This window comes from Malaclemys terrapin, chromosome 4 (assembly GCF_027887155.1).
Source record: "Malaclemys terrapin pileata isolate rMalTer1 chromosome 4, rMalTer1.hap1, whole genome shotgun sequence".
Classification (NCBI taxonomy): domain Eukaryota; kingdom Metazoa; phylum Chordata; order Testudines; family Emydidae; genus Malaclemys; species Malaclemys terrapin.
The window spans coordinates 118,087,919-118,112,023 of NC_071508.1; positions in this window are offsets into that span (position 1 = coordinate 118,087,919).

The window sequence follows — 24,105 nt, forward strand, 5'->3', positions numbered from 1 at the left end:
AAAGCTACCTGCATGTCTTGCTTCATTTTGTGTGTGTGTTTTTGGATTGCTATTCTGGGATACATCAGAGCATAACTTTATGGTGATAAGTGCTTCTGTTTTGCAATCCATACTGCCTGCACATGCTTCAGCTGTTAACTGGCAATAGAATTTTTGTAACTCTGTGCAGATCATGCAACTCTCTGATGCTGCTAGGTTACCTTAGCTGCTGCACTGCTTAAGCCATGATGACACTGATATTTATGATAAACTCCTGGAGCCCAAGTCCTCTTCTGATGTAGTGGTGCAGTGCCTCAGTCAGTATTTCCTGACCAGCGATTCTGTTCTGTTAAGAAGGAAAAGGTTTTTTCACCAGCAGCCCAACAAAAGAACACATACATGTGTATGTGTTTGGGGTAGCTGGCCCAGAATTATGAGTTTGGGGACATTATGATCATGCGTAGGGTTATTTTTGTGATTGGTATAGCCAATGACCACCTGGGTAAATAGTTAACTGTGGAAGATGCTAGAATGCTTACTTTTGATGCTGTAGGTGCACAGAGTGAGGCATTTGAGAGGAGGGCTAGGGCTGAGAGGGGTTCTGTGTCTCAATCTGCTGCTACCTTGGTGTCTATGCTTAAACCATCAGTTTTTCCTCCTACTTTCATTTCCCAGACTCATATGCTGTTACCTACTTCCACTTCATGGCCTTGACAGTGAAAGTTGTCACCTACTCACTGTTTCTGCTGTGGTAGTGCAGGTCACTTGGCCGATTTCCTTGCCTGCTCAGCTAGAAGTGCTTTATGCTGGGCTTGTGGGAAGGAAGGACACTAAGGTGGTTTGCCGCAGTACACTGGTTCACAAAGATGGGAAGCCTGGAGTGCATACTTTGAATGTGGAGTCACCTGAGATCATTTTATCAGGGACTCAAATCTCCTGTGGCAAAGTGCTGGAACTGGTATCCTGTGTCACGCTTTCTAGAGTGGCTCATGACTCTGAATGTCTACTTCAGGGCTATCAAAAACAGGGTAGACACCCTAAACTGGTGGTGTGTTCTAGATAAGATACCTCTGCAGCCCCCATCTTATATCTGGAGCCCTTGACAATGAGATTGGCTTCTCTCAGCCTTTGTAACACAATTCCCACATGTTTTAAGTGGTCTTGCCAGGAGCTACTGAATATAGCCAACTGATCTAAATAGGCTCTGGCAAATGATTGTAACCTCTGCAGCACCTCATTGACAAGCCACTGAAAGGTAGCCCCCGAATTTATTAATCCAAAAGGCATAACTTTAAAGTCTCATAATCCAGGTTCCAGTATAAAAAGTGAATTTTTCCTGGGCATCAGCGTCTAAGGGAATTTGCCAGGACCCAAGAGTCCAATCCAGTGTTTATGCAGTTTGCAATCACCCCCCCCCCCAACAGATCTAGTAAATCCTCTATTGGGGGGAGAGGGGATATGCATCAGGCTCGGTGATAACATTTAGTTTTCTGTAATCCACACACAATCTCATGGTTTTGTCTTTTTTAGGAACCATCACAATAGGAGATGCCCAAGGACTTTTTGACTCAGTAAATACTCTTATTTCAAGCATGCTTTCCACCTCCTCCTGGATTTATTTCTGCATTTCCCCTTTACCCCAGTATGCTCTGCTAGGAGTAGGACAGGCACCTGAAGTTTCAATGGAGTGTACAGTCTTGTCCATTAAACCTGGCAGGTTAGAAAATACCTGTTTGTGGTGCTTTAAAAGGGCCAGTGTTTCCTGATTTGGGGTTGGATTTAAACCCTCCCCAAATTCAATGCTTTCCAGGGCATTCTGTTCCCTGCTCTCAGTGACCAAATCAATTACAGGACTGGAAAACATTTCCTCATCAGCACAACAAATCATATTTACTACCAGCTGCTTTTCATGGCAAGCTTTTAATCTATTAATATGCGCAGTTTTCACAGCTCCTCTGCTATTGGGCTTCCTTACATCATATGTGACTTTATTCACTCTTTCAATTACCTCAAAAGGTCCTTTCCAATAATCCTGCATTTTGTTTTTCCCTCACAGGGACCAGCACTAGCGCCAAGTCACCAATATCAAAGATCTTCTTTCGCTTGCCAATCATACCAAATTTTCTGAGTTTCCTGACTTTTTTCAAGGTTCTTCTGCACTCAATTCATTATAACCTGTACATTCTCTTTAAAAAGAGTGACATACTCCCCTACTGGTTGTACTGTTTCCTCAGTACTGCCTTCCTAAGAGCCTTGCTTCAAATCTGCGGATCACCTAACCTGCTTCTCATACCGGAGATCAAAAGGGGACAAAGCCAGTAGATTCTTGGGGAACATTTCTGTACGCATATAGCAAATAATGAAGTAACACGTTCCAGTCATTCTTGTGTCTGGAGACATACATTCTTAGCATAGCTTTTAAAGTTCCATTAAATCTTTCCTAAAGCCCATTATTTTCTGGGTGATAGGGAGCAGCCTTTCTATGCTTTACTCCACATAATTCCCATAACTTCTTAAAGACTACAGACATAAAAATTGCACCACGTGTGTCAAGATTTCTCTGGGAAAACCTACTCTGCTAAAAATGGTGAATAAAGCTGTAGCCACTGTTTCAGTTTCAATATTAGATAAGACTGTGGCTTCAGGATACCTGGTGGCAGAATTACAAGTAGTGTCTCTTTCCGTTCCTGTAAAAATTAGTGAGAGGTCCCACAATATCTATAGCACTCTAGCAAACACCTCTTTAATAATGGGCAAAGGCGGCAATAGTGCTTTGCAGGGTTCCCTTATGCTTTTAACAAAAATGACAACTAAGACAGTGATCTTCTACTGTCTAAAACATGTGAGGCTATAGAAATTCTGCTTCAGTCTGTCACAGGTTTTTTCCACTCCTAGATGTCCTGCAGACAGACAATCATGAGCTACTTGGAGCAATTCTCTCCTGTATTTCTCAGACACATCTACCTGCTTGCAAAGCTCACCAGGACACCTTTTTTCTCTCTAAAGGAGCCTTCCCATATAACAAACCTTCTTCTACACACAAAAAATCTACATTTTCCTTGCCCAGCTGGGGCATCATTCTGAGCTGCAGCACTGTAATAATAATATAATCTCCTAGAACTGGAAGGGACCCTGGAGTCATTAAGTCCAGCCCCCTGTCTTCACTAGCAGGACCAAGTACTGATTTTGCTCCTGATCCCTAAGTGGCCCCCTCAAGGATTGAACTCATAACCACAGGATCAGCAAGCCAATGCTCAAACCACTGAGCTATCCCTCCCCATCTTAGTACAGAGAAGGGTCAGCTTGCTGGGCAGCCACAAACTCATTTTGAGTTTCACTTAAGCCCCAGGCAGATTCTGGCACAACAGAAGAATTTTCAAATTCCTCCTCAGAAGGTAAGCTGTTACTGAGGGCATTTCCCTTCCCTTCACAGATTTCACTGCTGACCAGAGAAAAAGCAGGTGATCCATACTTTCTCTGGGCTTGGGTTATATCATTAATATGCTTAGACATGGCTGAAATGTTATTATCTAGTCAAATATCAGCTGGCAGCAAATTTCTGATGCCTACAATAATCCCCCAAATCCTCCCACTCAGGGTGGACTTTAGCCAGGAGCACAGTCACAGAAATTTCAGCCAAAGCTAAAATATTTAGATTTTTGCCAGGAAGTCTGTCCTCTTCCCTTACCAAACTTTTCTAAACCAAAGTGACTTGTGATGCTGTATCTCTCCACCCTGTACATTCTATGCCATTCACTCTAGCACTCTTAATAAACTTTTCACTACCTTCCCAAGACTCAGTCCTAATATAGTTTATGGGGCCATTCTCCTCTGGGATTAAGGTGGTAGCACTGGCACTCACAGTAGGGGTTGTTGGTGCAGATTGTGGGATGACCTTAAGTTTTGAGTAATTTGGTTTTATATGCCAGAAGCCCCACAGTGATGGCAAACTCTCTGCCTTTCTTTAGAGTAAGAGGTTTTAAAATTTGGGCTCCCTTGAGTTGTTTTTCTTTTTTTTTTTAAACAAAAGTTGGGGTTAGGTGTATTCCTAGACTCCTCATCCCTCTTAACCTGGAGAATAGAAGGATTTTCCTTCCCTGGGGTTTGTGCCCAGCATGAGCCTTTCAGTCAATATATTCATCAGCAATTTCTACTGCCTTCAAAACTGTGTAAGGTTTTGGATTTTTTTTTTGTCACAGATGGCAACTTTTACCTCATCAGTGGATGTCCACAATAATTGCTTTTGTGCCATCAAATCAGTTTGTCATAACTATCTTCAGCTCCTGCCCCTATTATCTATTTTTAATATAATTACACATCTTATGCACATATTCCACATGAGTGACATTGGCAAACATTTTAAGATTTCTATACCTCAATTGATAGGACTCGGGTGATCTTAAACCTTCTCAATACTTTAAAAAAAAATCTATTATACACCATAGCCTCACCCTCCTCCGTATCATTAAAAGGTGCACAGGAACTCATTAATGCAATCAATCTCTTGAGAAATTGGGAAGGCTTTCTCCCACTCCTTGTTGATGAGAGGGAATGTAATCACAGTCTGAGTCTGCTGCTTTAGGTCTCTCTGCTGCAGTCAGTGAGCTTCCATCTGTTTCTCATATGATCTTTTCTCAACTTCTAGATGTTCGATGCACCTTTGGTGAGCTTGCTCCTCAATTTCAGTGGTGTCTTTGTGTCTTTGGTAGGCTCTCTCCTCAGCTTCTTTCTTCTCTTTGATCTGGAGTTCCTCCATCAGTATCTGGTGCTCATATTATTTTTGGGTTTCCAGGAGTTTCAGCCAAACCAGTTCTACTTCAGTGATCTCTGTGGCATCTGAATTTTAGGAGTGCTTAGACCAGGGATCAGCAACCTTTGGCACGCGGCTCGCCAGGGTAAGCACCCTGGTGGGCTGGGCCGGTTTGTTTACCTGCCGTGGCCACAGGTTCGGCCGATCGCGGCTCCCACTGGCCGCGGTTCGCTGTCCCAGGAGGAAGCGGCGCAGGCCGAGGGATGTGCTGGCCGCCACTTCTTGCAGCCCCCATTGGCCTGGGACAGCGAACTGTAGCCAGTAGGAGACGCAATCGGCCAAACCTGTGGACGTGGCAGGTAAACAAATCGGCCTGCCCCGCCAGGGTGCTTACTCTGGCGAGCTGCGTGCCAAACGTTGCTAATCCCTGGTTTAGACCTGCCACTTGGTCAAAGTCTATGAGCAACGCTCTCCGTTCCTCATCTGAAGCTTTCCTCTTAAAGGGTAATCCCCTTTGCAAGCACAAATGCTTGAGGTCTTTTGTTCCAAGACCCTCATATGACTGTGATTCACGCATTGTGACTACTCATTAACCCTTAAAAGCTCTCAATATCCAATTTAAACTTTTTTAACAGTACAGGATTATAATCTATAAATCCAATTGAGCTATGGTATGTCAATCCTGCCAAGACTATGCCAATTGTCATGCTGTCTGGAGTGGCTCACAACCATGAATGCCTGCCTCAGGGTACACTGTCAATAACTGGTGGTGTGTTATATAAATTAGATTTCACCAAGCCAGGAACAAATGTGAGCTCCTGGATCATTTTAACAGTCTTACCATGGAGTCACAGACAGTCCCCTTAGACTCTCCAGTTTATCTTGCCACCCAGACAAACTGGACTTTATGATAAATGGTCACTTACACCAAAAATCACACCACATTCAGGTTGCTTCCAGTCACAAGAGACCAGTCACTTACTCCAGATTAATTGGTATCCTAAATCCTATACCAAAGACAACACCTGTAGCCAATCCTGTAATAAATTATGTAAAGGTTTATTAACTAGGAAAAAGGAATAAGAGTTATTTACAGGTTAAAGCAAGCAAACATATACACACAAATGAGTTACCATCTAAATCCTAAGTGTGACAGAGCTGTAGTGATCTGTCAATTCAAAATGTCTTCCATGGAGGACCCAAGAGGCAGCTCTTGGGGATCTCTGGCTTCAGTTTAGAGTCTCTGGCCCTTCAGATTCCAAACAGCTCAAAAGATGGAAAAATTTCCTATGGCTTTGTTTTATTTCCTTCATTCAGCTTTCAAGCCCACAAGATGAGCTTCCTTCCACATAGTATTTCCCAGGTGCAATAGGGCCATTAACCAATCCTCTGTATTATGATGACCCTTGATAGCCCATCTGATTTTGACAGTCCTACCGAATGGGCAAGGATTGGTGGGGAGGCAGGGGGTAATTCCCGTACCTGAATTCACAAGTTCAGAGAAAACATTTCAAAAGTTATAAAGAAAAACTTACATTTTTCTTAAAGCATGGAATACAGACATTGCAAGTGAGATTAATGTATGCAGCAATTTATAAGCATTTCAAAGAGTCTAAATCAGGGATCGGCAACCTTTGGCATGTGGTCCATCAGGGAAATCCGGTGGCAGGCCGGGACAGTTTGTTTACCTGCAGCATCCACAGGTTCAGCCAATCGCAGCTCCCACTGGCCGCGGTTCACTGTTCCAGGCCAACGGGAGCTGCGGGAAGCGGCAGCCAGCACATCCCTTGGCCCGCATCGCTTCCTGCAGCTCCCATTAGCCTGGAGCGGCGAACAGCAGCCAGTGGGAGCTGCAATCGGCCAAACCTGCGGACACTGCAGGTAAACAAAGGATTTCCCTGATGGGCCGCATGCCAAAGGTTGCCGATCCCTGGTCTAAACACTAAATATGTTCTTATAAAACTAATTCCTATTTTTAGCAAAACTAACATATAGGTGACCTGGTCTGGTCTCCAGCTAAGAGACTGTCAGTTCTTAGTTAATGCCTGTAGCCTGGACAAAGCTGGCATCTAATCTGCCAGCATCACATCCCATATCATGGAAATTAATGATACACTGCTGAAGTGCATGTAAGTTATGGGTGCTGAAGTTAACATTCTTCCCTTTGGGTTAGTTCTCAATCTGAACATTTGCATGTTCACAGTGATTGTTAAATTTTGGAATTTGTATGCTGTGCAGACAATGGGTGAAGTTGTATGCTCTTTGCTCTACAAAGACATAGCCTTGCCTCAACGTTTTATATTTTTAGAGGTGTAGCTGTGAATTCTGTGCCATGAACTCACACAAGACACCTCAGATGTGGTTAAGACAGCTAGAATAGAAGGGGATATTCAACATATCATTCAGAGACACCATGATTTATTTATCGGTGATGGTGTTCTGTCCATGGGCTATGCATACTCTCTGCCATTAGATTCGAAGGCCGAGCCCTTTGCACTAGCTGCATGTCATGTACCTCCTGCACTTGTGGACAAGATGCAAGCAGAATTGCAGCTCATGAAAGATAATGGCATCATTCGGGAGGTGGACTAGTCTATGGATTGGAGCTCACCCATGGTGATCATATACAAGATGAATGATGTTATTTGCCTGTGTAGAGATTTTAGGGCACTTAATACATATGTGAAACATGAGCAGTTCAGTTTCAATTGCCAAGCTTAAAAGAGGATACTTGTGGGTAAGAGGATCCTATATTTTCTCTTTGTTAGTCTACTGATCCATTTATCGGCAGGTATCCCTGGCTGAAAGTTTACAGCTGTTATTGACTTTTAGCATTTGGGAGGTAACGCTATCAACAACTCTCTTTTGGTTTAGTCTCTGCTCCTGAGGTATTTCAGAGAGTGGTATCTTATTTCCTGGATAATATCCAGAATACATGTTCCTAGTTGGATGACATTCTGCTATGACATAACGCTATTCTGGACCAGGGGCTAACCCGACTACAACAAGCTGGCATAATATTGAAAGTGGTGAGTACAGTTTTGAAAATGATGCTGTAGAGGTTTCAGGCATTATCTGTCACCTGGAGTTTCCAGCTGAACTTTTGGAGAGAAGGGAAGAACATTGTAATGACTGTGTGTTGCCTTCCTGCTCCCTGAACTCAGTATTTGGTTTCCTATTTAAGGCTGTGCGCACCAGCGCTGGGTGTGTGCAGCTACCCAGGGCCCCCTGCTACATACCTGCTGTTCAGAATGTTATCAGATTTTGTTCACGGTTATTACGTATTTTGATTGACAATTTATTTACATGTCTTGCTGTGTGTGTGTGTGTGTGTGTGTGTGTGTGTGTGTGTGTTGGATTGCTATTCTGGAATGCACCAGAATGTACCAAGTGTTTAGATTGCTGTTGAACATATTATGCTTAGGTTTTGCTGTTGCTTTCTTGTGCTGTTGTTGTGACTATGGCTGCTTTACTGTGCCCCTTTTAATGTGTTGTTTCATGAAGTAATGGATGGCAATCTGGAGAGAAGAAGCCAGATGATGTCCAATGGGATGATGGCCTCTGATATTTTCTTTACAAGAATTTATCTCTGTTAGGACTTTTCTACACAGGGACATCTAGGAAAATTAATCCAAATGAACTAATGGTGTGCATTTGAAGAGGCTTAGTTAAACCATATTAAATCCCTGTATGAACACCCTCATTCAGAATTACAGCAGCCTTTAATTTGATTTTGCTTAATTCATTTCCTCACAGGGATTTTATACAGATTAACTAATCTGCTGCAAATGCACACCTTTAGTTAATGTGGATTAGATTATTTTACACTGATGACATGATACAAACTAGCTTGTCAGTGTTCCCTTTCAAAAGCATCCCATTTATTCTGGAATTAAAAGGAAGACTTGGTGGATTTCCTACACACTTGACTGATAATTTCTTCTTTACTTCTAAATTCACTGACACATAGCAAGATGCACAAGCAATCAGGAAATGCACCAGGGACCTGTCTAAATAACCACTACAGACTAAATTACCATTACTAACAAGCAAAAGATGTTATCTTAAAAGAAACTGAGTTCAGGAGACAAAGCTCCTCAGACTCTCACCTTGCACTATTGCCAACTCAGCCCATGACCTTACAGTCAACAAATTTGGACTCTGAGAGACCAATAAGCAACAAACGTTCCAGAGCTGAAGACCCTGCACTAAAAGTGTCCTGACTTCGGCCCACTCCGTTAAACAATAGAAGTGTTAGCTAAACTGCATCAGCTACCACAGTACAACACCATATATATATGGTCTCTGAGTTACCTAGGTTCTAAACCATTTAAGGATATATAGGTGGAAATTATACCTCAAATTACATCCAGAAAGAGTTGGAGGCCAACACAGATCCTGAAGTGTAGTTGTAATGTGCTCTGAGAGATGCTTCTAAAGAGATAAACAGCTTCATCGTATATTAGTTAATTACCTGATGGTCCTTTATTTTACAGATAACAATATAATGGCAAAGCATTGTCTGATACCATGAATATAGAGTGTAGAGGCTTGGGACCCAATCCTCAGCTAGTGTAAATCAGTGTAGCTCCAAAGTAAATGTGAACTAAATAGATCAACATCAATTTACATCTGCTAAGAATTTGACCCTTGGGGTATATGTGACATTCAAGGCTATAAGTGCAACTTCTGCAGCAGTCTGGACATAATGTGATCTTATTCAAAGCCTTAACTGCATAGTACTGTGTGTTTCCCTATGGCAGCTGGTTTAGAGGAGCAGAACCTGATGGAGCTGCCAGACTGGAGCGCTACCCGGTGCACTGTGATGGATGTGTATGCACCACCTTTTGACCTCTTCCCTTTTCTCTCTTGATGTGAACATGATGCCCTTCATCTTGCTATGAATTATGACTTGTTTTTCTCCATGTAGCTTTAGAAAGCTGCACAGCACATTTGCCTCAAAGAAGCAACACGGAATTGTGTCTGGAAAGAGAGAAGACATTCAGCCTCAGCCATGAATGTTAGAAATGGTTTTGCTGGAAACCACAATCAATGGCCCCAGCAGTTCACAGGCTGCAGGAGCACTGATGTGTTCTTATTCCAAGCTTGCTTTTCAAAGAAAAGGTGATCTGTATTTAGTATTAAAAAAAAAAAAAAACTTCTTTACTCATGAATATGTTGATAGCTCCATATTCAAAAAGTATCTCAACTGTACTAAGCTGATTAAGCCAATCTTTTGTCAGTTTATGTTTTTTAAAGCATTTCTGTGTTAAATGTAACAGTTGGTAGAAAGAAGGATAGCATTATATCACTCCATGTTGTTGGGCGTTGATTGGAGTGGGCTTTCCATTTTCCTCCTGAAATTTTACTAGTTGCAGTTTTATGGCTTTTAACTCACATTCATCTCCCAACACCACAAAGCCTGTTGTCATAAGCTTTAATCAGTATTTGGCTGGATAATTTGTAGGTCAAAATCACAGCATACACATCATGGTAGTTGAAGCCTGGTGAAGAAATGGACTTCTCAGATGTCTTGAGAGAAGGGAGGCACCACCATCAAGGTAGAGCTAGTCATGAACTTTTGGGTGAAATTTCTTTTTTGTCAGAAAAGGCCAATTTGTCAACACCATTTTTTTCCAGGACTGTGTGAGTTTCAATTAAACTTTCATTGACAATGGTTTTTCAGGTCCAGGTGGGAATTTCTGGTGAGAGCTTCTGTAGCTTCCAATAGGCTTCTGTATCTCCTCGTGGGATGTAGGAGATCCGGATTCAAGTCCATGCTCAGCCTGATTCAGACCATGAACATGAACCTTTGAGAGGTCTCAGTTTCATACTGATGTAGAAAAGGGAAAAAAAAAATGAAATCTCAAAAAGTGTCACTCTTTGAGAAAACCATTTCCCACCTAGCTCCTCTTCTGGGTCATATACTCCAGCCCTATGTAAAAATGCAATACTTTCTTGAGCCTATTACATTCAGTGTTTTCTTGAACAGTGTCAGCGCCTCAATGATTCAGTTCCCTAGATATCTTAGCTGATCTCCCAGGCAAGAGGTTTAGCTTGGATTTTAACCCTTGGTTTTTTTTACTATTACTCCTCAACCTTGTCTGGAACACAATTCTTCCCCTTTCATTACTCCATCTCAGATCATTGGTAGGACATTATTCTATCTCCTATTTGTTATGCTGCATCTCAAGCTTACATTGTGCCTAGCACCACAGAAACTAGCTGCTAAACTATTACTCTCTGCTTCTATAGGCTGCTTTCTCTGTCACTTAGCATTTAATCAGTCTCCTTTTAGAAAGCATGCCCTCTGTCTTTGTTGATTGAAGCTTCATGTAACTATTATTTATTAAGTCTAATGACCTTTGCATGGGTTTTGTCTCTTTATATTTCCAGTACCTATTTATCACTGTATTATGAAGTGTTGCATCAAATCAGTCAAAATCAGTCAGGGTATTATCTCCCACAGTTGACACAAACCATTGAAAATATTTAACAAAAACATCCTTGTCACTTAGAAAGCCCATATCCCTAAACTATTCTGAATGAAAATAGCAGAAATCAGAAACCAAACACCAATACCAAATTCCCAGACTAGGTGAACAGGTATTTCCACTGTCGAGGCACAGGGCCATGTTCTGGGCCAGACTATTCAAAGCATTTTTCATTGATATACTGTATATTCATGTTTTCTCTGTTGCAGAGGAGTCACCGGATTCTGCTCCATGACATAAGGAAGACAGCAACACCTGTCCTGAAACACACACAGACCACCTCTAATTAGATGCGTGAACACATTTCATTGATGCATGTCAGGCATCTGAGGTTGGAATTTGGTGCCAGATGTAGAAGCCTTCATTAGATGGCTTTCGTTACTTCTAGATGAACCTCAAGGCAGTTTCACACAATTGTGTAACCTGAGAATTGTTACTGGAGATGTCCCAAAAGATTAGTTCTGTAATCAGGCCTCAATCCAAACTTCTCACAGTTTGGGGGTTAGAGTCGTGATGTCCAATCTGGACTCATTTCTTGTTAAACATGTTGCAGCTATGCTCTGCTAGTGCCTGGGTCTAGCACCCTTAAACTAGTTGAGTAGTATCTTACTATGCAAGTAATCCCCATTTATTTCAAGAGGACTAATTGCAGAAGAAGGTGCTACACAATGGATGAAATTCTTCCCAAACAGACCGAATGCCAGTACTCAGGTACTGTGCAGTTAGCATTTCAGAGATATCGGGGGGTTGAAATTTAGCCATTTAGCCCACCCCCATAGCTGCTACACCAGTCTTTTTGGCTGGTGTAGTAGCCACAACTCTTCCGTGCCAATTGTAAAAGCAACTGGGGTCACTGGAGCTGGATCTGCATCAGAGCAAATGTGCCTGGACCCTCCCCTTAGATCATCCCAATAGCCTTTGGAATAGGGCTGGCTAAAAAACAAGAATTCCATTTTATAAAAATATTTCAAGCTTTTGCCATGTTGGTTTCATTTCAATGTGGAACATAACTGAGACCATTCAAAAGATTTTGGGGGGTTGGAGGGCAAAGAGAGACACCCACCATAGAGCAGCCAATAGCCAAGTGATTAGGCCTCTTGTCTGAAATGTGGCAGATTTGGGTTAAAGTTCCTGTTCTCTCGCTAACCAGAAATAACATCCTGGACCTGAGAAATCTTCCTGGTGAAAGTTTAATTGAAAAAGATTCATTTCTACAAAAAAAAAAAAAATGGTTTCAAGAAACTGGCATTTTCTGACAAAAATGGTTTTGTCAAAAAGTTCCTCACTAGCTGTAATCTAGAGGTCCCAATCTGAAATCAGAGCCTTCTTGTGCTATTCACTGCAGATACACATAGCTTAAAAAAAAAGTTCTAATAGAATCTGTACATACGACGAAAAAAATGACAGAGGGATAACACAAACAAGTGAGGAGAAGCACAAGATAAACACTGAAAGAATTAACTTGCTAATTAGGTTGGCCAAAGACATTTTTAGGGTCTGATTCTGATCTCACACCAATTTTATACCAGTGTGACTTCATTGATTTCAATAGAATTACTCCTGATTTTGATCAGCATAACTGACTCAAACCAATAGAGTGCAAAGGGTTTTACCTGGACATCCTTCTTGCCCACTGTAACCCTCATTTCTGAAGTCCAGATTGTAAAGAAATCACAACATTGATTCCTCCTTTTCATTTCTTCCAGGTGCACCAAATGATTTTCCATGAGTGACGTGTACTTCCTGTGAAATACCTGCACTAACATCAGTGTTAAAAGGAAAATAAACAAATAAAAGGGAAAATTCAGTTTTTCTGCATATTTGTCTTGAACAGTAGATTAAATAAATAACTTTGCTGGAACCTATCAAGTCTGCAATGTGTAAGCAGACACAGTAAAAATGAATATGCATATATACAAAACATTGTGAAATCACACATTCCCAGCCGCAGTTAGTAAGTACATGAATGGCCTAATTATCTTTCCACTGATATAAAAAGTTTAATAGATGAAGCACTCAGGAAAATAAAAGTGAAAATCCAGATGCAATTATTAGGCTTTATCTTCATCTTTCCAAATTGTAGACTGTTCCACATTGCATTTCCTTTCATCAATACATAACTCATAACATGTATATTTTGCAAGAATTGTACATACATAAACCAATCATTTATGCATCTGTCATGCATCACAAACCACATAAAATAAAATAAATTGGCTTTACTTTAATCTGTGTTCTTAATTCACAAATTTCAGGCAACTCTTACAATCTACAGAACGGTGGAAAATTCAGATAGAACATTTAAGTAATTTACATATATACTTTCAGTTACTCTTTTATAATCTATGCAATATAATTATCAGTGAACTGCTATAGATAATTTCCCCATAATTTTCTTCCTCCTACATAATGCATTATAATCACTTTCATCTTCCATACCATGTGTGCTGGTATCTTTCTGCTCCCCCTCCTTCCTGGGCAGAAAGAGAAACTAGAATATATTAAATCAAGTGCAGAACTGGGTTTCATTTTTGTGGTTAAGGCTTTTTATTGCAAAGAAAATAGATTTTCAAGTGTGAACTTCAAATTCATTATTTGATTTTGCCTCATCAATTTAGGCCCAAATTCTTATCTTCAGCCAAAGTCCAGAGCCCAGCACCCAGTCAGAATTGTCAGGTTCACTGTTAGACAGACACACAAAGGGATGGAGAGTGAGGATCTATTCTTGTACAGGAGGAGGACAGGAGGACATGCATGGAATCCAGTCCTCCAGTCCCACCTCTATGCCAGTTTGGTGATGCTCAGTTCCATCTTGCCACTATGTGTTGCTGTGTTGCAGCACCCCACAATTCTCAGCTCCACATCACACAGAGAATAAGCAACAGTACCCCATTAACCATACAAGGGAACCTCACTCATTGATCCTGCTGCCTGGGGAGCGTTTACTCCAGTGGAATGTGAGCTGGATTTACTCCTGGATTTTGCACCAGCGTAAATGGAATATATTCCACTAAAGTGGGGAGACAATGTTTTCTAATGACACAGCACTGGACTGGGATTCAAGAGACATGAGTTTAATTCATGACTCTGCCTAGGGTTGCCACCTCTGAGGTACAAAAATACCCAGGACATCTGGGATGATGCATAAAACTGGAGAGCTGGCAGTGTGTATTGACCATCCTTACAGATTTCCCTGGGCAGCCACTTCAGAAATGGGATGAAACTCTGGGAAAACATGGATAGGTAACAACCCTAACTCTGCCACTGCTCTGCTAGGTGGCCTTGGGCAAGTCACTTCGCTTCCATTTCCCATCTGTAAAATGACCTTTATTTAAGCATTTTGAAATCTATGGATGAAAAAGAATTAAGGATTCTTATTATTAATAAAGTTACTCCAGATTTAAATCAGAATTTGGCCTTGTAGTGTCTAATTGAGCCTCATGATGAATTAAATGGCCTGAATGAGCTGTTAGAGCCAATCAAAGAAATGCACCAGTACCTGGATACTTTTTCATTGAATATATATTGCATTTACCATATCAAACATTGATTGGTTCTATGGAAAATTATAGTAAAATACTACCTGTGGGGAAAAGTGCTTCCTTGGATAATGGCATATTACATTTTTATCCAAGAGCAGAATTTTTCCTCCCATAGTCATTGCCCTTAAAGCCACTCAATATTTGTCCTTCGTTCCTAGCCTTTTGAAATTGCTGCTCCCATTTTGTGCTCTCTCTTTGTATATATTGTCAATTGATTCCTCTTTCAAAATGATCGGTGGACTACTGAGCTTGCCCTGCAGCCAGATCCTTTGGTACAGGTGCACTGAACATTTAGTCTGGTTGGTTCTGTATTTTGATTGCAATGGTTTACAATAAGTTTAGTGTATGGTCCTTAGACGCCTAACTGAGGGAATATTGTCTATTTTTCTTCTTGTCCCAGTCTATCTTCAGCCTCCAAACCCCTGCTTGACCTACTGGGGGATGGCACCTATCTCTCATTGGAAGGAGCAGTCTTTGGAGGCACAAGGTGGCTTTGAGACAACTCTTGGACTGCCCAGCAGAAATTGCATTCCAGAGGAGGTTAGTGTTTCTGGAAGGTAGGGCTGGATCCTTTTCTGCCACTCTCCTTCCCCACAACATTAAGACCACTTGGCTCCTATCCTCTGCACCTGGAAGGACTGGCTAGCTCTCCTGAAACATAAGTGGCATGAACAGAATGCATGCTCATGTGAGGTGGTATAACGGCATAACTCACTTGTGGTTTTGCCACTTCTGAGTAACACTGCCATCCCAACTCTTTCTGAGAAAATCCCTATATTGCGTCATAATGTCATGTCTTTCTTACCTACCATTCATACAGATAGGGAGACAGAGGCACAGACAGACACCAAAGAAGAAGCAGATGCAGAAATATAAAATCAACATAAGCAGCCAAATTCCTTTCATGAAATGCACGCAGTAAATGGGAACTTTGTGCAGTTTGAAAGGGTCCATTTCATCCCAGTTTAGCAATGATTTTAATGGAAAAGAAGGAATTTCAAAAGGTTATATTGTTTCAAAGGATGAACAGAGGATTCAAGAAAATCCAGCAAAGCAATGTTCTGTATGGCTGACTTGGTTATTATTTCTAGGGAATAAGCCTGTTTGGTTTGGATAACATATTGCTGCAGACTCACAGTCTCTCTTCCTTCTCCATCGTGTACACACTGTTAGAACTGACCGGGCTATCCATTATGTGGGACATTCCTCACCGCAGAGCGGTGTTCAGCACCTGCTCCTCAAAAAATGTGGTATTTTTATTACTGCCAGTTATTTAGATTGGAAATCGTGATTCCTGAAAGTGACAGTGAATTATATTTTTATGCTAAAGCAATTAATCCTACATCAGTTCAAACTTCCTGCAGTCATTTTACAGAGTCTGACACTGAGATCTTTGCCCCATTACTTAGCCACCTGCAAATCAACAGATATATGCCAAGATTGGGAAAGGATACCAGACTAAATGGACAATAGGTCTACTCCAGTATGGCACATTTCTATGTTCCTGATACTGTGCCAAATGCATTTGCCTTGGAGCCAGAGGAAGTTCAAGAGTGCATGGTATTTTACAACAGCAGCCAGCCCAACAAACACACCTGCTGAACCCCCCTGATGGATTTAAAGGGACTTTTAAAAGCAAGGTAGTACACTATAGTACATATAGCGATGGCAGATATGGAAGAGAGCTGCTGCAGGATAAGATTCAGTTACTCATGTGGAGTTGAGATTCAGAGCTAGTTCTCATGGTTCCACTCATCCATACCTCTGATGCGTATGTCTAATCACACAGTCAAAACTCTATTCCGCCAGCCATGGATGACAGCTAGGCTTGGTGCAGTGGTAATTTAATGGGGTCCTGTGGGGAAAAGGAAAACTCTCTTTAAACCACGAAGTGCAGCCCTGAGGCTGTAACAAGTCCTGGTGCTCCTGCACATGTGCTCTGCATGGGGCAATGGCTAGTGAATTTCTATCACAGCAGATCTACTGCTCCCTATCTCCAAAATCCTCCACAGGGCAGACAGAAAAGCCCCCACAGTGCTGGGTTTGAACACAGGCAGGCCTTCCAAATCCTACAATACATCATCATGTATAGAGCTGGTGAGAATTACAGTGACTGAGGCAGTGAATGTGAGGAGGTGGTTTGGGTTATTGGACAGGGAACTAGGCTGGGATTCAGGAGATTCATATATCATAAGGCCAGAAAAGATCTTTGTGATCACGTAGTCTGACCTCCTGTATGACACAGGCCAAAGGATTTACATGAAGTAATTCTTATTTGAACTGGAGCTTATCTTTCCCGGGGGGGGGGGGGGGGGGGAATCCAATCTTGATTTAGAAATGGCAGTGATAGATAATTTACCACAACCCTTGGTACATTGTTTTAATGATCAATTACCCTCCCTGTTAAAAATCTACACCTTATTTCCACTCTGAATTTGTCTGGTTTCAACTTCCAGCCATTGGATCTTGATATTATGCTTTTTGTTTGCTAGATTAAAGATACCTTTATTATCAATTGTTTGTTCCCCATGTAGGTACTTACTTCATCTCTTAATATTCCCTTTCTTCAAATAAAGAGATTGAGCTCCTTGAGTTTATCACTATAGAACCTTTTTTTAAAATCCTTTCACTATTATTGTGGCTCATCTCTGAACCCTCTCCAGTTTGACAACATTCTTCTTGAATTATAGACACCAGAAGTGAAAACAGTATTCCAGCAGTGCTTGCATCAATGCCAAATACAGAGGTAAAATAACCTCATTTTTCCTACTGGAAATTCTTCTGTTCATAAATCCAAGGATTGTATTAGTCCTTTTGGCCACAGAATAGTACTAGGTGCTCTTGGTCAGCTGATTATCCACCATGACCCCCAAGTTCTTTTCAGAGTAACTGCTTCCCAGGATAGAGTCCCCCATCCTGTAAGTATAGCCTGCATTCTTCCTAGATGTATGGCTTCAGATTTGGGCTTATTTAAAATGCTCATTGTTTGCTTGTACTCAGTTTACCAAGTAATCCAGATTGCTCTTTATCAATGACTTCTTCCTTGTTTGCCACTCCTCCAATCTTTGTGTCATCTGCAAACTTTATCAGGGATGATTTTGTGTTTTCTTCTAGGTCACTGATAAAACTGTTGAATAGCATAGGGCCCACAACCAGTTCCTCTGGGACCCCTGCCCTCCCCGCCCCCAGAAACCCAACTATTCTAAGAGGATTCTTCATTTCACATAACATTTTGAGACCTATCAGTTAGCAGTTTTTAATTAATTTAAGGGAACTCATATTAATTTTGTATCATTCTAGTTTCTTAATCTGGGTTCTATACCTGTCTCTGGATTGCTGAATGACCTTGGGCAAATCACTTCACCTATCTGTTTCTCCGTTTTCCCCTCTATAAAATGGGGCTAATAACACTGTAGTCCCAAACTGCTTTACGATCTACTGATTTAAAAAGTATTGTATAAGGGCTAGGTATTATTAATTGTTGTTATTTTGTTATTATTAGTCATTGTTATTTGACTCGTGTCTGTAGGGAGCCACACGTCCAGCAAAGAAACAGAATGATTATTTGGAGTAAGTAAGGGAAAGGATATGTTTTCCTTTTAAAGGCATTTCTTTGGGGACTGACACTGCACCTTCATGACCAATCAATAGTCCCCCTCCTCCCCACCCCCCGTATGGATTCAACCATAGAGGAAATGAAAAAATCTTCAGCTCAGCTGATAAAACACCACCACTCCACTAGGGCTTTGTCTACACTGCATACCTTACAGCAGCGCAGCTATGCCGCTACAGCTGTGCCGCTGTAAGGTCTCCCGTATAGCTGCTCTTTGCTGGCAGGAGAGAGCTCTCTTGCTGGCACCGACAAAGTTCCCACCGACAAAGCACTGTCCACACACCAGACTGACAAAAGTTTTACCGACAAAAGTGCAGTGTAGACATAGCCTAGGGCTACAATTCCCCCATTCCATGCTGAAAGATATCTGGAGCTTAGACTGTGTTTTCTGTCCTCTTTTCATCCATTGGACCCACGGTGCTTCCTTTTGTTTATCTGAGCAAAATGATTTTTAAGTGCAATATATGTTTTCATAGTTACATTGAGCACAGTCTTAAAAAAAAAACTAAAACAGTCCAGGTGCTGCAATATATCACATGAGCAATTGTACAAGAAGTCTGGTCACTTGCTTATGCACAGCTCCTAGGGTAACATTTCAATGTGGTGCTGTGTGGCCCAAATAATGGGCCTTATAGCCCTTCCTCTGCCCGAGGTGACCTTAGAAAGCCAACCTGACTACGCCCAATTCCAACATATCTAGAAATAGTCATTTGCAATTGACATGGCCCTCCAATGAGGTTGGACTCTCGTCCCCCTCCCAAAAGGACATCAGTTGTAGTTTAAAACATGGCCTCTCTCATAAAGAGCCAGTAACACCTGGGGAAATTCTGAACTGATGCTATAAAATATGACATCTCTTAAAAGTTACTGGGAGACAAGTATGATTTTAGAAAACAGGATCATTTTTATTACATTGGACAAAGCAAAGTCATCATCCTATTTATTTTGATGTAGCTGTTGAAGGTTCGGTAAACACTAACAAAGATTCTGTTTGTGAATGTTTATCACATGACTAGACTGAAATACCACAATTTTCCTGTGGTGCCATTAAGAACACTTTGTGATAGTGGTAACTGGTGGCAAATGTTGATTTTGATTATGGTTACCTTTCCTTTTATGGAAAAAATTCTGTAGAAACAAACAGTGATGTAACCAATAGGGGTCTACATAGATTTTTTTAGGGTTTTACAGAAATTACTCTTAAAAATGGAAGAATTATGCAACCATCCTATAGAATTCTATAGTAGAAGTTTAATATCCAGTGCTAAGGATTTTCTATAACTGTTCTGCAAGACAGTATAAATGTAAAAATAACTTTTTTTTTTTTTTGCAGTTTTACATCACTTCTCACTACATTTCACTTACATCTTTAGGAGGTCATGATGTAGTGCAATAGCCAGCAATTATGTCCTTTCTTCACCTTATTTGTTCATTTCTTTATAGCATAAATTCTCTGGAGCCAATGTCCTTCACAAAGCAAGCAGTGCATATTGGAAGTCACCATTTGTAGCTTTGAGTTGCTCAGTTTACAACAGGTTTCCACTTTCTTTCCCCCCCCTCCCAATGACGGATATGGGAACAGACTTCAGAAAGTCTTGGAGAACTGTTGGGGCTGTCAATATATAATTATAAAAGTGAAAGAAACAAGTTTGCATGGAGTGCATTGTAGAGTATATGTGTAAACTTAAGAATTCCAGGATAGGTCACAGGGAGAAAACCTATATATATTTTCCCCCAGAAGTATTTGATGGTTTAAATAGATTTTACATACTGTTCTATTCCTTCCACTTTTATGCACTTAATAAATACCTATAGTAGTATAGAAAAGTCCAACAATCTCTTATTTGAAGAGAGAGGGAGTACTGTGTAATATTTCAGCTTGATCACAGCTACTGTCTTGTTTAGCTGACCTTTCATCAGACTGCCAGAGATTAGGTTATTTTTCAGCCTTTGGAAACTCTCCTTTTTTCATAGACAAAAAGGGATATTTCCCTGATCCACCTACAGAGGTAGGGCTCTTGTTCTGTTCCACTATCTTTTTTTAGAACCCTTCTCAGATGTTAATTAGCACTAAAGTTAAAAGACTTGATGTAAATCTGCAACTACTGTTAAAACCCAGCATTAACCTCTGTATAATTCCCAGTAAGTTTCACAGGCTTTCAGTGTATTAGTACTATCCCTCCCTGGTATGGTTTCCAAAAGGAACACTGATGAAATGAGCTGTTCTTTTATACAGCTCACCTGGAGCACTTCCATCCTCCCTCCTTAGCCTTCTATGCGCTCAATTAGAGACTCACATCACTTAAGCTAACTGAGAGCAGGTTCTTCTTAATTGTCACTGCAAAAAAAAGAAACCTACTATATACTTCCCTGGTTTTAAAAATAGAACTGTTCTGTTTTTGTATACACAAATTGCTAAACACATATTTTCAATCTTAAATGGTATGTATTTTAGATAAGCAAGAAAGAACAAACAAAAAGCCTTTACTTGAACCCACTGTGTTTTACTTCTCTGTACCAGGGTACAGCACATCTGAAAAAACAATGTGCCTCTGCAAACAGGCAGTAGGGTTTTTTGTTTTGTTTTAGAAATTTAAAGGTGCAGTACACAGAAAACAAAGACATATGAATTTCAAGCTATGTACCTAACAAGCTTCAACCCAGCTCTGGATATGAACTTTAAATTCCATGATAGAGATATTTTTAAACAGAAGTGCTAAATACCATTCACCTCTTCCATATTCAGTCTCTCTCACCTGCATAGTCACTCTTCCCTCAAACTAATTCTAATTTAAACAAAAAATATTTCTTTGTCTTGATCCCTGCCCAGCTGCACAATTCTACTTTGGTTCCCAGTTTAATAAATAATACCAGTAATAGAAAATTAATATGACAATTAAGAGCCCATTGTTGATTGGTTATTGTTTGATCATCACATTAATAACAGCACAGTCATGCTCCATCTATGAGGAAGGATTTATACTCCTAAGACCAGCAGCATTTTGCTTTTTCTCCCACTCCCAGCTGCGGAATCTTATCCAGATCCACATCCACCTGTGCATTGGTTTGTACATGGAAGATGCTTGTGACCCCTGGGGAATGTCCCTGTTGTGTTGCATTGATACTTCATGGAATATTAGGCTGTACAGCACAGTGACAGGGTGTTCCTGCTGAACCGGCCTGGAATATTCAGCAGCACACAGGTGTATTCTACTTGCACATACTTAGAATGTTTGACAGCAAATTAGGGACATCCTGTCTTAACATACCGGAGAGATGTAGCAGCACATAATTTTTGTTTTGCTTGTATGTACCCAGAGAATTCAGCATCGCAACAGATGTATTCAACCTGGATACGCAGCATCTGAAAAATTTGCTAGCAACCATGTTCTACGTGGATGCCCTTGGCACACTCTGTAGCACAGATGGCATGTTCTACTTGGATATACCTTGAACACTCAGCAGCACAACAGAAACACTCTACCTGGGCCTACATGGAGCCTTTAGCCACAATCAAGTGGTTCAAAACACCTAGAAAAACCTATCTCTCCCCAGTGTTTCTTCCAAACTGATGGCTAGTTCTTTATGCCAATCTTAAATTATTGTCCCTGCATGGGAATGGCAGGGCCAGACCAGACCAGTGCCAGCACAGAAGCTGTGTTTCAATCAAGTAGGATTTTAAGAGAAAAAGAACAAGGAGGCTTAGAGAGGCTAGCTTACCAGAGCTCAGAAACTATTACAAACAGCCTCTTGCAACTCCATTAAAGACTACTATTGATTTTTTTTTCATTCTCCACATTTCATTTAAGATAGAAACAAAATGGGAAGGACAACTCTCAATAGAGGGTTTTGTATTTCCACTTTGTTAAAACCTGAGGCTCTAGCAACACTGTCAGGAAGTACAGTACCAGGCAATGCATATATTATCATGGAAAACATGCTGTGAGTGACACTGCAATCCAGCTAACAGGAAATTCACCTAATGGGTTTTCTATTGAGATATACCTCCTGGGGATGCGGAAATCCTACAATGATTTTCTACCCAGTAGTTATTGCCATTAGTTATTTAGGGTACATTTTTCAAAGTGGCCTGGGAGCCTAAGTTCCACTTTCTAAAGTGACTGAGGCACTAGGAGCCAAAGGGCTTGTTAACATCCAGAAATTGATGGGAATAGCTATCCTAGAATAGTTCTCCATGTGGACACTCACACAGGAGAGAATAAAAATCCAGAATAAAATCCACATGGGACTTATTCCAGAAGAGCTAAAATATACAGGAATAGTTCAATTTTCCCTGTGTACATTAGCCCTAACTTCCATGGGAAGTCAATAAGACTTAGGCATTGCCTTCACTACACTTTTTTTTCGACAAAAGTCAGCTTTCGTTGACAAAACAGAACGCACTGAAATACTCCTCTCACCAATGTATCTCCCCTGCTACACCGACATAATAAAACCACCTCAATGAGCAGCATAGAGCTTTTTGCAACATAGTTAGAGTGATGCAGTGTCAGTGTAGACACTGCACTTTGTTATGTCACCCTAACTGGCTTCCAGGAGGTATCCCACAATGCCTATCAGGACTGCTCTAGTCAGCAGTTTCAACTCTGCTGCCCTGAAGGTATGCAGGTATGTGCCCATCCCTCATTTAAAGACCCAGGCATTTTTGAAATTCCTCTTCCTTTTTGCTCAGTGTGCACAGTTCATAGAATCATAGATAGAATCATAGAATATCAGGGTTGGAAGGGACCTCAGGAGGTCATCTAGTCCAACCCCCTGCTCAAAGCAGGACCAATCCCCAGACAGATTTTTACCCCAGTTCTCTAAATGACCCCCTCAAGGATTGAGCAGGCCAATGCTCAAACTACTGAGCTATCCCTCCAGCATCAAACAGCATTGTCCCAGCTGACCATGCCGGCTTTCGGTAGCATACGGTCTCCCACGTGGAGCATACCAGAGCTGTTGGATCTGCTGAGTCTATGGGGAGAGGAGTCTGTGCAGTCACAGCTTCACTCCAGCCATAGGAATTTTGATACCTATGGGCTAATTGGTAGTGGAATGCAGGAGAAGGGGCATGGGAGGGATATACAGACATGCTAAGATCAAAGAGCTGAGGAAGGCAAACTCATCATATTTGTTACTTGCGCCGACCAGTGTGCTAGTCAAGGGACAGCGAGAAAGAGACGAGTGTACCTTTTGTGATTCATGGCTGTGAGCACACTCACAATACTGTCTCTGTTCATTGTTTCTTTAGCATCTGCAGATGTGCCCTTGAGGATGCACTCCTCCACACTGGTGGAGCGCCTCTGTCAGATAAGGTGGTGAACCAGGAGGAGTAAGAAGCATATGTTTAGTGAAGTACTGCAGTTAACGGATGCAGCACGTAGTGAAACAAGAGCATGGAGGGAGACAATTAATGAAAGACTGCAGCTCGATAGCCTGGAAAGGACACAGTAATAGGAATGGATGATAAAGCTCCTGGAGGGCCAGAGATGACGAAGTCCCTCATTACCTTACCATTTTAGCAATCCGTGCACAACTCCCCCTGCAGCTGTTGCAGAACTCTGGTCCATGACCTCCCCAAACTCCCTCACCGCATTCCTCACATGTTCCCAGCTCCTGAAAGTACCCGGGATTGGTTTCCCAATGAAAGCTGGCATGACACACAGCTGTGAAAGCCCTAACCATGAGACTGTTCCTCATTGTCATGTCCTTTGTTTGGCCAAA